This window comes from Rutidosis leptorrhynchoides, chromosome 8 (assembly GCF_046630445.1).
Source record: "Rutidosis leptorrhynchoides isolate AG116_Rl617_1_P2 chromosome 8, CSIRO_AGI_Rlap_v1, whole genome shotgun sequence".
NCBI lineage: Eukaryota > Viridiplantae > Streptophyta > Magnoliopsida > Asterales > Asteraceae > Rutidosis > Rutidosis leptorrhynchoides.
The window spans coordinates 302,068,387-302,083,762 of NC_092340.1; positions in this window are offsets into that span (position 1 = coordinate 302,068,387).

Here is a 15,376-nt window from a genome sequence, read left to right on the forward strand (position 1 = left end):
AAAAATAAATAAAAACTAAACTAAATAATATAATATAATATAAATAAACTAGTTAGGGTTTAAAATTAATTAAAATTAATAAAACCCGTAATTAATGCGAATTAGGGTTCCTGTGTACCCATATCAGGTCTGCTCCGCGAGTCGCGGTATTCGATGCTTCAAACTCCGCGAGTCGCGGGGTTTCAAAATTCAACTCAGGTACAGTTTTGAAATTCGACGCGTTTTTCTTTTTTATTTTTTTATTTTATATTTTCTGTTTTATATTTTTTGTTTTAAAATCTAAAATATTTATATAATAAAAACTTATATTTTAAAAACTAGAATAAAAATAGAACTACTTTATAATTTTATAAATAAAAATCTTAAAACTAGATTTATATATATTTTTTTTTTGGTTTTTTTATGTTTAAAATAAAAACAAAATATTTAAATAAAACTTATATTTTATAAAATAAAAATAAAGAAACTTTAAAAAACTTAAATATTTAACAAACTCTTAAAAATATTTATATTTTTGTTTTCTTTTTATATTTTCGAATAATTAAAAACGTATTTTTTTAAAAAAAACGTATTTTTATAAAAGTAAACTAAAAATAAAAATCTTTTTTTTTTATATTAGCGTTGCGCTTCCGGCTTTTAAGCGATTCCCCGGCAGCGACGCCAAAAATACTTGATGTTTTAGCAGAGGTGTATAAAATACTATTAAATTTTCGCAGGAAATACTATTAAATACGATACAATTTTACACAAGATATTTATTTATTTAGAGAATGGATATAGTTAAACTTTGCTACAACACTTATAGGCAGTGTACCTAATCGTACAGTAGTATAGTTTTTAGTAAGTCCGGTTCGTTCCACAGGAAAAATCTTTAAACAAAGCTTAACGCTATATTAGTTTACTTTTATAAAAATACAAATATATATATAAGTAATATTATTATTATAAAGGGGGGTTTTTACCGTTTAATGACCGGTTTGTCGATTTTAATTCTTCAGTCGCAGTTAAAACCAAATGTAAAATATTAAATAAAAGACTTAATTTAAAGTGTAAAGTAAATAACGATAATGAAATTACGAATAATAAAAGTGCAATAAAATAAACTTGCGATAATTAGAAAGTACGATAATTAAAAGTGCAATTAAATACCATAACAATAAAAATGCGATAATTAGAAGTGCAATTAAATATAAAATAAAGGAAATTAAATATGAAATAAAAGAATTATGCTTATTTAAACTTCCGTAATCATGATGTTTGACGTGTTGATTTTTAGTTTATTCCCATGGGTTAATTGTCCTTTGTCCTGAATTATTTAATATGTCCGTCTGGTTTTTGTCCATAACAGTCCATCAGTCATAAATATAAAGTGCGAGTGTCCTCGTCAAATTATCCTTATACCCGAAGTTAAATATTCCAACTAATTAGGGACTTAAACTGTAACAAGATTTTAATACTTTGTTTAATAATTACACCAGGATGTCGACTGAGTGTAACCCAAGGTTTTAATATTTTGTTATCAATTATACCAAGTGTCCTTGTACATAATTTCACCCCTGTTTTAATTATTCTAGTGGCTATTAATCCATTCCCGTGTCCGGTTAAATGAACGATTATTCATACATATAAATACCCCGCCCATCGTGTCCGATCGAGTGTATATGGTAATTTATAGGGACGCCCAATTGTAAATCTTTATATTAACATTAACAAACTATCATTTAGTTAAACAAATATAAAGCTCATTAATAGCCCATAGTCTAATTTCCACAAGTGTCGTTCTTTTGTCCAAACCCCAATTATGGTACAAAGCCCAATTACCCAATTTTAGTAATTAGCCCAACATCATGATTACTTCGGATTAAATAAGCATAATAATAACTTAGCTACGAGACATTAAATTAAAAAGGTTGAACATAACTTAAAATGATTAAAAATAGCGTAGCGTTACACGGACAGAATTTCGACTTACACCCTTACAACATTCGCTAACATACCCTTATTATTAGAAATATAATTAAAATTAAAATTAAAATATAAATTAAAAATATAAATATTACGTATGAATGGAGAAGAGAAAGATTATGGATATTGAAAATGATCAGAATTCGGTTGGCTTTATAGGGAATTGAGTTCAGGGGTACTCCGCGACTCGCGGCAACTTTTGCCTTCAAACTCCGCGAGTCACGGAGTTTGAAAATACAGCTCACCATCCTTTGGCTTCTTTCTTACCGATGATTTATAAATATATTATAATATATATTTATTAATTTTAAGAATTAATTATATATTATACTATATTTATGTGCATAGTTGACTCGTAATTTTTAGTCCATTGCGTCGAGCGTTGAGAGTTGACTCATGTACCGGTTCCGGATTTTCGAACGTCCTTGCGTACAATTTAATATCTTGTACTTTGCGTTTTGAATCTTGTACTCTTGTAATTTCGAGACGTTTCTTATCAATAATTGGAACCTCTTTGATTGTATTTTGTACTTTTGAGCTTTTTGGTCGTTTGCGTCTTCAATTCGTCGAATCTGTCTTTTGTCTTCACCTTTTATTATTTAAACGAATATCACTTTTAAATAGAACAATTGCAACTAAAAGCTTGTCTTTCTTGGGGAATAATGCTATGAAATATATGTTCGTTTTTAGCATTATCAGTTGGTATTTTCAACATGTCCACTTGTTTGTGGATGATAAGCGGTTGAGATTTTATGAGTTACTCCATATCTTTTGAGAACTTTTTCAAGTTGATTATTACAAAAATGAGTTCCCCGATCACTTATTAAAGCTTTCGGTGTTCCAAACCTTGCAAAAAGACGTTTTAAAAAATTGACTAAAACTCGTGCATCGTTATTTGGGAGAGTTTGTGCTTCCGCCCATTTAGATACATAATCAATGGCAACGAGAATGTAGAGATTATTATGAGATTTTGGAAATGGACCCATAAAGTCAATACCCCAAATGTCAAATACTTCACATACTTGAATGACATTTTGTGGCATTTCATCACGTTGACTTATTTTTCTGGCCCTTTGACAAGCATCACAGGATTTGCAAAGAAGGTGTGCGTCTTTGAAAATTGTAGGCCAATAGAATCCAGCATTGTAAACTTTTCTTGCTGTGAGCTGAGGCCCATAATGCCCTCCTGTTGGTCCTGTGTGACAATGGTTTAAGATTTGACTAGCTTCATCTCCGAATACACATCGGCGTATTATTCCATCGGGACAACTTTTAAACAAATGTGGATCTTCCCAGAAATAGTGTTTTATATCACTAAAGAATTTCTTTCGTTTTTGGTACGACAACCCTTTTTCAGGGAATCCACATACTAAGTAGTTTGCATAATCTGCAAACCATGGAATTTTATTATAATCTATCTTCAATAGATATTCATCAGAAAAGTTGTCTTGTATGGCCGATTCATTTAGAACTTCTAATTCCGGGTTTTCAAGACGAGAAAGATGATCTGCGGCGAGATTTTCTGCTCCCTTTTTATCTCGAATTTCAATATCGAACTCTTGTATGAGTAAGATCCAACGAATTAATCTTGGTTTGGCATCTTGTTTCGAAAATAGGTATCTAAGAGCAGAATGGTCGGTATAGACCACCGTTTTTGCTAGAACGAGATATGAACGAAATTTGTCAAAAGTAAACACAGTAGCAAGGAGTTCTTTTTCAGTAGTTGTGTAATTCGTTTGTGCTCCTTGTAACGTCTTACTAGCATAATATATAGGTTGAAATCGTTTTTCAATCCTTTGTCCTAAAACGGCTCCCATTGCAAAATCACTTGCATCGCACATTAGTTCAAATGGTAGATTCCAATTTAGAGTTATCATAATCGGCGCATTAGTGAGTTTTTCTTTAAGAATATTAAAAGATTTGATACATTCATCTGAAAAGATGAATGGGGCATCCTTTTCTATGAGTTTATTCATAGGAGTGGCAATTTTAGAAAAATCTTTTATGAAACGTCGGTAAAAACAAGCATGCCCTCGAAAACTCCTAACTCCTCTAACATTGGTGGGATGTGGAAGTTTAGCAATTACATCTACTTTAGCTCTATCCACTTCAATTCCTTCCTTTGAAATTTTATGACCAAGAACGATGCCTTCTTTAACCATGAAATGGCATTTCTCCCAATTAAGTACTAGATTTGATTGTTCGCATCTAATAAGCATTCGTTCAAGATTAACTAGACATGATTCAAATGTATCACCAAAGACTGAAAAGTCATCCATGAATACTTCCATGCATTCTTCTATCATGTCGTGAAAAATCGCCATCATGTACCTTTGGAAGGTCGCAGGGGCGTTGCAAAGTTCAAATGGCATGCGTTTGTAAGCAAAAGTACCATAAGGGCACGTGAATGTGGTTTTTTCTTGGTCCTCGGGTGCTATTGGAATTTGAAAATATTCGGAAAAACTGTCAAGAAAACAGTAGTAACTGTTTCCGGCTAATCTTTCCAACATTTGATCAATGAAAGGTAAGGGAAAGTGATCTTTTCTGGTGGCGTCATTTAATTTTCTATAATCAATACAGACACGCCATCCTATTACAGTCCTAGTAGGAATAAGCTCATTTTTCTCATTTGTGATGACAGTCATGCCACCCTTCTTAGGCACGCATTGAACTGGGCTTACCCATGAACTGTCAGAGATTGGATAAATTAAACCTACATCAAGCAGTTTAATAATTTCTTTCTTAACAACATCTTGCATATTAGGATTTAGTCTTCGTTGGCGTTGCACATACGTTTTATGACCTTCTTCTATAAGGATTTTATGTGTGCAATACGAAGGACTTATTCCTTTAATATCATGAATCTTCCATGCAATGGCTGGTTTATGAGCTTTTAGCACAGAAATGAGTTGTGATTTTTCATTTTCAGTAAGAGAAGACGATATTATTACAGGTAATTCAGATTCACCATGTAAATAAGCATATTTCAAATGGTTTGGAAGTGGCTTTAATTCTAATGTCGGTGGTTCTTCTATCGATGATTTATATCGATATCTGTCTTCTTCTTTTAGCATTTAAATTTCTTCTATTGTCGGTTCATATCCATTAGCCATATGTGTAGCTAACATTTCAGTTTCATCAATTGGTTCAGTTCCTTCTCCTAAAGAACATTCCCCTGTTCCTTGTAATTCTGGAAATTCTTCTAATAATTCTGCATGTGAATCTATAGTTTGAATATAATAACATGTATCATCTGCAGATTGCGGTTGTTGCACGGCTCTATCCACTAAAAAGGTAACACTCTCGTCCTCTATACTTAGGGTCAGTTTCTTACCGAACACGTCTATTATTGCTTTGGCCGTGTTTAAGAATGGTCTTCCTAATATGAGAGGAACTCGAGAATCTTCTTCCATGTCCAGAATAACAAAATCTACTGGAAATACTAAAGTACCAAATTTAACTAGAATGTTCTCCATTATCCCTCTAGGATATTTTACTGATCGATCAGCTAGTTGTATGCTTATTCGTGTTGGTTTCAATTCTCCAAGGTCTAGTTTAGCGTATAGTGAATATGGCATTAGATTTATACTAGCACCTAAGTCTGTCAATGCTTCTATTGAACTAAGACTACCCAGAAAACATGGAATTGTGAAACTTCCTGGATCAGATAGTTTTTCTGGTATCTTATTCAACAGCGCTGCAGAACAATTGGCATTCATAGTAACAGCCGAGAGTTCTTCCATTTTCTTTCTATTTGTGATTAAATCCTTCAAGAATTTAGCATATCTAGGCATTCCTGAAATTACATCAATGAAAGGAAGATTGACATTTATCTATTTAAACATATCCAAGAATTTGGATTGTTCGGCTTCAAGTCTCTCTTTTCTCATTTTACTTGGGTAAGGAAGTGGTGGTTGGTATGGTTTAACATAAGGTTTTGCCTTAACTGTGTTATCTTGATTAACCTTTTCAACTACCGGTTCTGTTTTCTTATCTTGGTCAGACTGTGGTTCTTGTATAGTAGGAATAGCTTCATCAAAAATTACAGGCATTTAAGGTGGTTTAAGTTTAATACCACTTCTTGTGGTAATGGCTTTAGCTGTTTCATTCCGGGGATTAGCATTTATATCACTAGGTAGAATTCCCGATTTTCTTTCACCTATTAACCTTGCTAGGTTACTTACTTCTTTTTCCAGATTTTGAATAGAAGCTTGTTGATTTCTAAATGCATGAGCATTTTGTTCATTGGTTTGTTTCTGAGATGTGAAAAATTGAGTTTGAGATTCAACTAGCTTCGACATCATATCTTCTAAATTTGGCTTTTTATCATCGGTTTGTGGTGGTTGTTTTTGAAAAATAGGTCTTTGCTGATTGTAAGTATTATTGGATACTTGTTGATTTCTAGGACTTTGTTGGTTGTTGTATGGAACATTTCGGTTATAATTCTGATTTTGATTGTAGATTGGTCTTGGCGGTTGATAATTATTCTGATAATTATTTCCAGGCCTTTGGTTCATGTATGAAACATTCTCTCTTTGTTCCATTGTTAGTTCAATACTGAGACAATCTTTTGTCAAATGTGGTCCTCCACACTGCTCACAACTAATTCGTATTGAATGAATATCTTTAGTCATCTTTTCCATTCGTCTCACGACAACATCTATCTTTGCGGAAATGGAATCTAAGTCATGGCTAGAATCGGCTCTAGCTGCTTTAGATGATCTAACGATATCTTTTTCTTGGTGCCACTCATGTGAGTGGGAAGCAGTGTTATCAATAATTTTATAAGCATCAGTTGCTGTTTTCTTCATAATGGAACCACCAACTACTATATAGATGTCTTTTCTTGTAGTGATGTCGCATCCTTGGTAGAATATGTGTACTATTTGACAGGTGTCTAAACCATGTTGCGGACATCCTCTCAATAACTTTCCAAATCTTGTTCACGCCTCATATAGAGTTTCATTTGGCTTTGTGTGAACGTAACAATTTCTCCTTGAAGTCTTACGGCTTTAGATGCCGGAAAGAATTGTTTAAGAAATTTTTCAAGTAAAACGTCACATGTATCAATCGCCCCTTCAGGTAACGATTCTAACCAATCTTTGGCTTCTCCCTTTAAAGTCCAGGGAAATAACATGAGATATATCTGTTCTCATCAACTTCTCTGATTTTGAATAGTGTACAGATCCTATTAAAGGTACCAAGATGTTCATTTGGATCTTCCTTCGGCGCACCACTAAATTGGCATTGATTAGTCACCATGTGTAGGATTTGTCCTTTGATTTCATAATCTGGCACATTAATGTCAGGTTGAGTAATTGCGTGACCTTGGCCAGTGCGTTTAGCTCGCATTCGGTCTTCCATACTTAGAGGTTCCAGATTTTCCATGATTGAATTTGTTGAATCTGAATCACTATAGGATTCTGATTTAATGGGTTGTTTCTCGACAATATCCGTTTGAATAATTGGTGGTTCCGGAGGAAAGATTAGTGGTTCAGGATCTCTGAATTGTCCCTGAATATCCTCTGGATTCTCAATTGTGAGGTCAGGTTCAAAAAATGGATTATCGAAAATTTGAATTGGAGTACTTGGTTGACTGGATGACGATTCTAAAGAAAAATCAACGGCGACAATATTAGCTAGATGTCTTGATCGAGTTACAGGTGGTGAACGTACAAAAGGTGGTGAACGTTTTGCTCGGTGCATTCACTGAATATCTTATTAGTTATAAAAGATAAAAATTATTTAAGTTATCAAATTAATAGACTTTTCTGCTTTTGCCCGCGTTTCGAATAGCCAATAGATGCAGCAGGGAGCCAGAACCCTTTAAATCGGAAGATCACAACTCAGCCACTAACAAATCCAACTATTACTACGAAGCAGAAAATTTGGATGTCTATTAATTTAACAGCTTAAAATAATTTTTCGTTAAAATTTAAAGAAATTTTAGAGAAGAAATAGAAAATTCTATGTCCTAAAAACTAGAGCGTCGAAAAATAAGAAAGAAAAAGATTGCGTCGAAAAACGTCAAAAAATAAAAGGTCGAAAAATAATAAAAAGAACGTAGCGCGTCGAAACTTAAAAGTCTAAAAACTAAGAATTAAAAGTTGCGTCTAAAAATATTAAAGCTTAAAAGGAATTCTATATCCAAAACAGTAATAACTTAAAAAGGTACTAAAATATACCCAAAATTTTAAAGCACCTAAATCTTAGTCTAAAGAAAAAGCACTTAAGGGATTTTACGGCAAAGCCTAAAAATCTAGAAATAAAAATAACTATGGCAAAAACTATGACTTAAAACTAATTACGAGCGAAAAATACAAAAATTACACAAAAACAAATAAAAAGATACAAAATAAAAATATACTTAAAGTTGTAAAAAGTACAATTTTTTTAAAAATATTATATTTATATTATTTATTTAAAAAAGTATTAATTTTTATATATTAATAAAACTAATTAAACTTAATAATACAAAATAAATAATAAAACTAAACTAAATAATATTAAATACCCTAACCCTAATTAGGGTTTTAATTAAATAATAATAATAATTATTACTCCGTAATTATTGCAGTTGGCAGTCAAATGTGGCGTGTCAGACAGGGCCATGCGATCGCATGGTCCTCACGTTAAAAATCCATGCGGTCGCATGGAGTACGGTTTCGGGCCAAACTTTGGGCTGCTACAGTAACGGGCCGATTACTTTTTTTTTTAAATTTATACAAAATATATATAAATCAATCAAAAACTTAATTAAAAAAAAAAAACTAAAATAAAGAAACTTTAATATTTTATATATATTTAACAAACTCTTAAAAATATATAAATTTTTATTTTTCTTTTATTTTATATTTTCGTAATTTTTTTTATATATTTTTAAAAATGAAAATTTTTACAAAATAAAAAAAACTTAACAAAATTTTAATAAAAATCTTTTTTTTTATAACGTTTCGCTTCCGGCGTTTATGTTGTTCCCTGGCAGCGGTGCCAAAAATACTTGATGTGTGCGAGGTGGTGTACAAAATAGTTATATTTTTACTACAAAATACTATTAAATACGATACAATTTTACACAAGATATTTATTTATTTATAAAATGGATATACCTAAACCTTGCTACAACACTTATAGGCAGTGTACCTAATCGTACAGTAGTGTAGTTTTTAGTAAGTCCGGTTCTTCCACAGGGAACTCACCAAGTTTAACGCTATATTTTTAACTTATAATTGTAAAAATACAAAAATATATATAAGTAGTATTATTATAATAAAAGGGGGTTTTTACCATTTAATGACCGGTTTGTCGATTTTAAAACTTTAGTCGCAGTTAAAACCTAATGTAAAATATTAAAAATAAATATAACTTAATTTAAAGCGTAAAATAAATAACGATAATGAAATTGCGATAAATAAAAATGCGATAAAATAAAATTACGATAATTAAAAAATGCGATAATTAAAAGTGCAATTAAATACAATGACAATAATTAAAAGTGCGATAATTAGAAGTGCAATTAAATATGAAAATAAAGGAATTATGCTTATTTAAACTTCCGTAATCATGATGTTTGACGTGTTGATTTTAGTTTATTTCCATGGGTTAATTGTCCTTTGTCCTAGATTATTTAATATGTCCGTCTGGTTTTTTGTCCATAACAGTCCATCAGTCATAAATATAAAGTGCGAGTGTCCTCGTCAAATTATCCTTATATCCGAAGTTAAATATTCCAACTAATTGGGGACTTAAACTGTAACAAGGTCTTAATACTTTGTTTAATAATTACACCAGGATATCGACTACGTATAACCCAAGGTTTTAATACTTTGTTAACAATTACGCCAAGTGTCCTTGTACATAATTAACCCCTGTTTTAATAAGTCCATAGACTATTAATCCATTCCCGTGTCCGATCGAATGAACGATTATTAGTACTTATAAATATCCCGCCCATCGTGTCTGATCGAGTGTATATGGTTATTTATAGGTACGTCCAATTGTAAATCTTTATATTAAATTAACAAACTATCATTTAGTTAAACAAATATAAAGCCCTTTAATAGCCCATAGTCTAATTTCCACAAGTGTCGTTCTTTTGTCCAAACCCCAATTATGGTACAAAGCCCAATTACCCCGTCTTAATATTTTAGCCCAACATCATGATTACTTCGTCTTAAATATGAGACATTAATTTAACAATAAAATTAAACATAACTTACAGTGGATATTAATAGTGTAGTGGTACACGGACAGAGTTTCAACTTGCAAAACCTTAAGACATTCGACTAACCTAACCTTATTATTATCACTAACTTAAAATTAAAATTACAAATTGAGATTAATATTTGGAGTGATATTTGATACATAGGATAAGAGAAAAGAAAAAGATATATATATATATATATATATATATATATATATATATATATATATATATATATATATATATATATATATATATATATATATATATATATATATATATATATATAACTCTGGCCGAATTCGTTGCAATTTATAGATGTGGCCAGTATTTTGGGCCATGCGATCGCATGAGAATCGTGCTTCCATGCCATGCGATCGCATGGCTATCTGGGACAGCTCACATTGCTTTGTTTTCTTGCTTGTCGACGTTATTTTCTTTATTATATAATATAATATATATAATTTTATATAATTAAATAAATATTATATTATATTCTTGTGCATAGTTGACTCATAATTTTATGTCCGTCGCATCAAGCGTTGAGAGTTGACTTTGGTCCCGGTTCCGGATTTTCGAACGTCCTTGCGTACAATTTTATATCTTGTATTTTGCGTTTTGCGGCTTGTACTCTTGTAATTTTGAGACGTTTCTCACCAATAATTTGAACCATTTTGATTGTACTTTGTACTTTTGAGCTTTTTGGTCGTTTGCGTCTTCAATTCGTCAAATCTGTCTTTTGTCTTCACCTTTTATTATTTAAACAAATATCACTTGTAAATAGAACAATTGCAACTAAAAGCTTGTCTTTCTTGAGGGATAATGCTATGAAATATATGTTCGTTTTTAGCATTATCAGAACCACACCTTTTAGACTCGTTTATGGAAAAGCATGTCACCTTCCAGTAGAAATTAAGCACAAAGCATTTTGGGCTTTGAAGACATGTAATCTTGATTTGCATGAAGCTGGACGTCTACGGTTAAGTCAACTAAACGAATTAGAAGAATTAAGACATGAGGCATATGAAAATTTTTTAATCTATAAGGAAAGAACGAAGAAATAGCATGATAAAAGAATCAGAAGTTCAAAAGAATTTAAGAAAGGAGACAGAGTTCTTCTTTTCAATTCACGATTCAAGCTATTTCCTGAAAAATTGAAATCAAGATGGTCTGGACCATTCATAGTAAAAAGAGTTTTCCCGTACGGAACAATAGAGTTAATAAATTCAAATGGGATTGAATTTAAGGTTAATGGTCACAGAGTTAAACATTACATAGATAATCCAATGGAAGTTGAAGATGAAGTTAATTACAATTTTGACACCACAGCTAACTAAGTGTGGGAAGATTTGAATTTTTTTTAAGGGTAATATGAATTTTTGTTAAGAGTTAGATGTTCTGTTTTCGTGTAGTATTCGAAAATGGAATCCGAATGGTCTTTCCCTAGCAGACCGTAAAGAACTAGTCTTCTCCCTCCATTTTGAATTTTTATTTCTTTTAGGTTTTATGAGATGAAGAATTCCTTTGATCTGAACCATGGTCTACTACACGCTATGATTACTAAACGTAAAAATAACATCTTCCCGAGTGAACTGGTATCATTCATAAGAGGCAAAATGGACGAAGTAAGGAAAGAACTCAGGAAGAATCATCATAAGATACATTTTGGTAAAGGAAAATCAAAATCCGCAACAAAAAGAAGAGCACGACACCTTGAAAGATGTCATAAATGCGGAAAATGGTCACACGAAGGGAAATGTTCGAACAATCAAACACATTCCAATACCAAATTCGTTACTCTATGCAGAGAAGGACCATTCATATGTTTAGAAGAAAAGTTATTGAAGAATCGATGTTACGCTTATGTAGCAATGGAAAACCAAATCGAACGACTCTCCTATGAGTCAACTAAAGCAGGCCTCTGAGAATTCTTTCTCATAAGTAAGTATTACAGTTTTTATTTGTTTTTATTTATTGCTTTTAACCTTTTGATAATAAACGCTGAATCGTTCGCTATAAAGTATTAAATTGATATTCAATAAAATTAGGTATGCGAAACCGAAATTATTGATATCATACAAAAAATTTATTACATCACTGCGAAATTTACCATTTATTCATAAGATATAAATATCTTTAATCAATCAATTCAAAATATTTCAAAAATTTGTCAGGAGTAAAACTAGGTAAAATAACCAAAATTACTTTACCCAAAAGAGGGGCGTATATTTTTGTTAATATTTGATTGATTAAAGTGGGATAAAAGACCAAAAAGATTTGTATTTCATTTTTACCTTGTTTTTAAAATATATAATTATATTATTTTCAAATGCAAGATTGTAAAATTAATGTATATTTATATGAAATTTTAATATGCATTTTAAATTTAAGTTTGGTGTGAATTTAAAAACAAAAATTTAATTTATTTTATTAAGTTAAAAATTGGATATTTAAAATTCATCGTGAGTTGAAGACTAGGTCGTTGAACCGAAATTGCTTTACCCGAGGGCGGGACGAGAAATTTTATTATCATTATTTTTAATTTCATTGATCTAAAGTATGCCAAAAACATTGAAAAAACCCAAAAATTTTTGCTTTTAAAACAATCGCTTTAAAATGACAAATTTTAAAATTTTGTCGAGGGACGAACTAGGTAAACATACCGAAACGCCCTAAATCTAAGGAAACAAAATTTTAAAAATTAATCAATTAATTGTTTTAATGTTTAAAAAAAAAAGCTTAGCACTCGCGGAGCTCTAGAGTGGAAGAAGCTCAGCACTCGCGGAGCTACAAAATTCCTGACCTGGTCAACAGACCAGTCCCCAAAACACATACACCCAATTTTTTTCTGCGAAAACCTACGAAAAAACACCCCTAAAATCGTAATTTTTCACCGTTAATCATCAAATTTTTTACTAAAATCATGTTGAGAAGAATCTTACCAAGAAGTTTTTCAAGAAGATCGGTACTTTCTACATCTAAACACTCTTTAATTCGGATTTTTAGTGCTCTTGAGCAATATTATACCTAATTTGATTTTGATGATTTCTAGTTTAATTGTGCACAAATTGTTTGTATATTATGCTTGTATAACCTAGATTGATGCTATTTAACATGATTAGAAACCTTAAACTTTAAATTTTTAACAATCTAGAGTTTGTGTTCTTGAGCAAAATTGGGGCTTATTGATATAAATGGGTTATGGCCTAATTTTGTTGTTAGTTCATGCTTAATTAAGTAGTGTAACATGTTTAGGTTGCTAAATGATCAAAACGTTGATCCTAAACATGATTTTTGAGCAAGATTGTTGACTTTTTAAGTCAAAAATGCATGAACTTGATTTAATTGACATGAATGCCATTTGGAACCTGTTTAAATGCTATAATGATTATTTTTGACATGTTTTAGAAGATGAATGCTTAGAAACATTGTATACATTTTGATATATGTTTATTTGTAAAAGTGTAGAATTGTTAATTTTTTGAAATTGTGTATAAGTTTAATATTGTTTAAACATGTCATTATGATTGTTTTGATTTATGATTCTGCTAACACTAATGCATATTTGGATGCACAAAAATTGTGTTTAATGTGTTTTGCAGACTGAAAGGGGTGAATCTTCATCCGCTTCTCAGGCTCACAATGCTCCTCCTGAGAATGCAGATGAACAGGAGATTAACGACCAATATATACAAAGTCTACCGCATCAATTCATTTCATATTCAAATATAGAATTGGCAGATTTACACCCTAATTTAAGATTTGACAGACATTGGATAGATTATCCAAAATATCAGAGGAATTTACACACCCTTCAGTCAAAAAAATGTTGAAGTACCCAGGGTGATAGATTGAGAACCGTTAGAAACAGTGGGATTATCCGAGCCAATCAGAGAATTACTTATACAAAGGTATGGTAATTCTTCTTTTAATGATTGGGAATGATTATTCAATATACGTAGGTGTGTATATAGAGAATGGTGTGTAGAATTATTATGTAGTGTTGAAATAAATGATCGGATAGCTACCTTAACCGATCGGAGCTTTATTAGATTTTTGTTAGGATGTGTGATGCGCCATATGTCTCTATTAGATATTGTTCAGGCTTTGTGTATATATACGCCTGAGGAACTAGCATCTACTTATTGCCAAAGGTTGATAATTAATGGTAGGAGGGTTGATGAAAATTTCGATATGAATGGAATATGGAGTAGAATGACTAGCCATAACTAATTTTGTGGGGGATATTACTCTTATACTGATATTAATAGAGCTGAGCTAAGAGTGATCCATAGGTTTTTAGCAAACTCAATTACACAGCGAGGTATGAACAAAGAGAAGGTAAATGAAAATGATTTATTTTACCTCATGTGTATTCGAGACCCACAGAACGTTGTGAGCATACCTTATTATGTGGGTTATTATTTATCGGTAATGGTTAGGGGGAAAATGGCCCGTTCATATTGATTATAAACGTTCCATATTAATTGATTTCGTTGCGAGGTTTTGACCTCTATATGAGACGTTTTTCAAAGACTGCATTCATTTTTAAAACAACCATAACCTTTATTTTATCAATAAAGGTTTTAAAAACATTACGTAGATTATCAAATAATGATGATCTAAAATATACTATTTACACACGACCATTACATAATGGTTTACAATAGAAATATATTACATCGACATATGTTTCTTGAATGCAGTTTTTACACAATATCATACAACATGGACTCCAAATCTTGTCCTTATTTTAGTATGCAACAGCGGAAGCTCTTAGTATTCACCTGAGAAATAACATGCTTTAAACGTCAACAAAAATGTTGGTGAGTTATAGGTTTAACCTATATATATCAAATCGTAACAATAGACCACAAGATTTCATATTTCAATACACATCCCATACATAGAGATAAAAATCATTCATATGGTGAATACCTGGTAACCGACATTAACAAGATGCATATATAAGAATATCCCCATCATTCTGGGACACCCTTCGAATATGATATAAATTTCGAAGTACTAAAGCATCCGGTACTTTGGATGGGGTTTGTTAGGCCCAATAGATCTATCTTTAGGATTCGCGTCAATTAGGGTGTCTGTTCCCTAATTCTTAGATTACCAGACTTAATAAAAAGGGGCATATTTGGTTTTGATAATTCAACCATAGAATGTAGTTTCACGTACTTGTGTCTATTTTGTAAA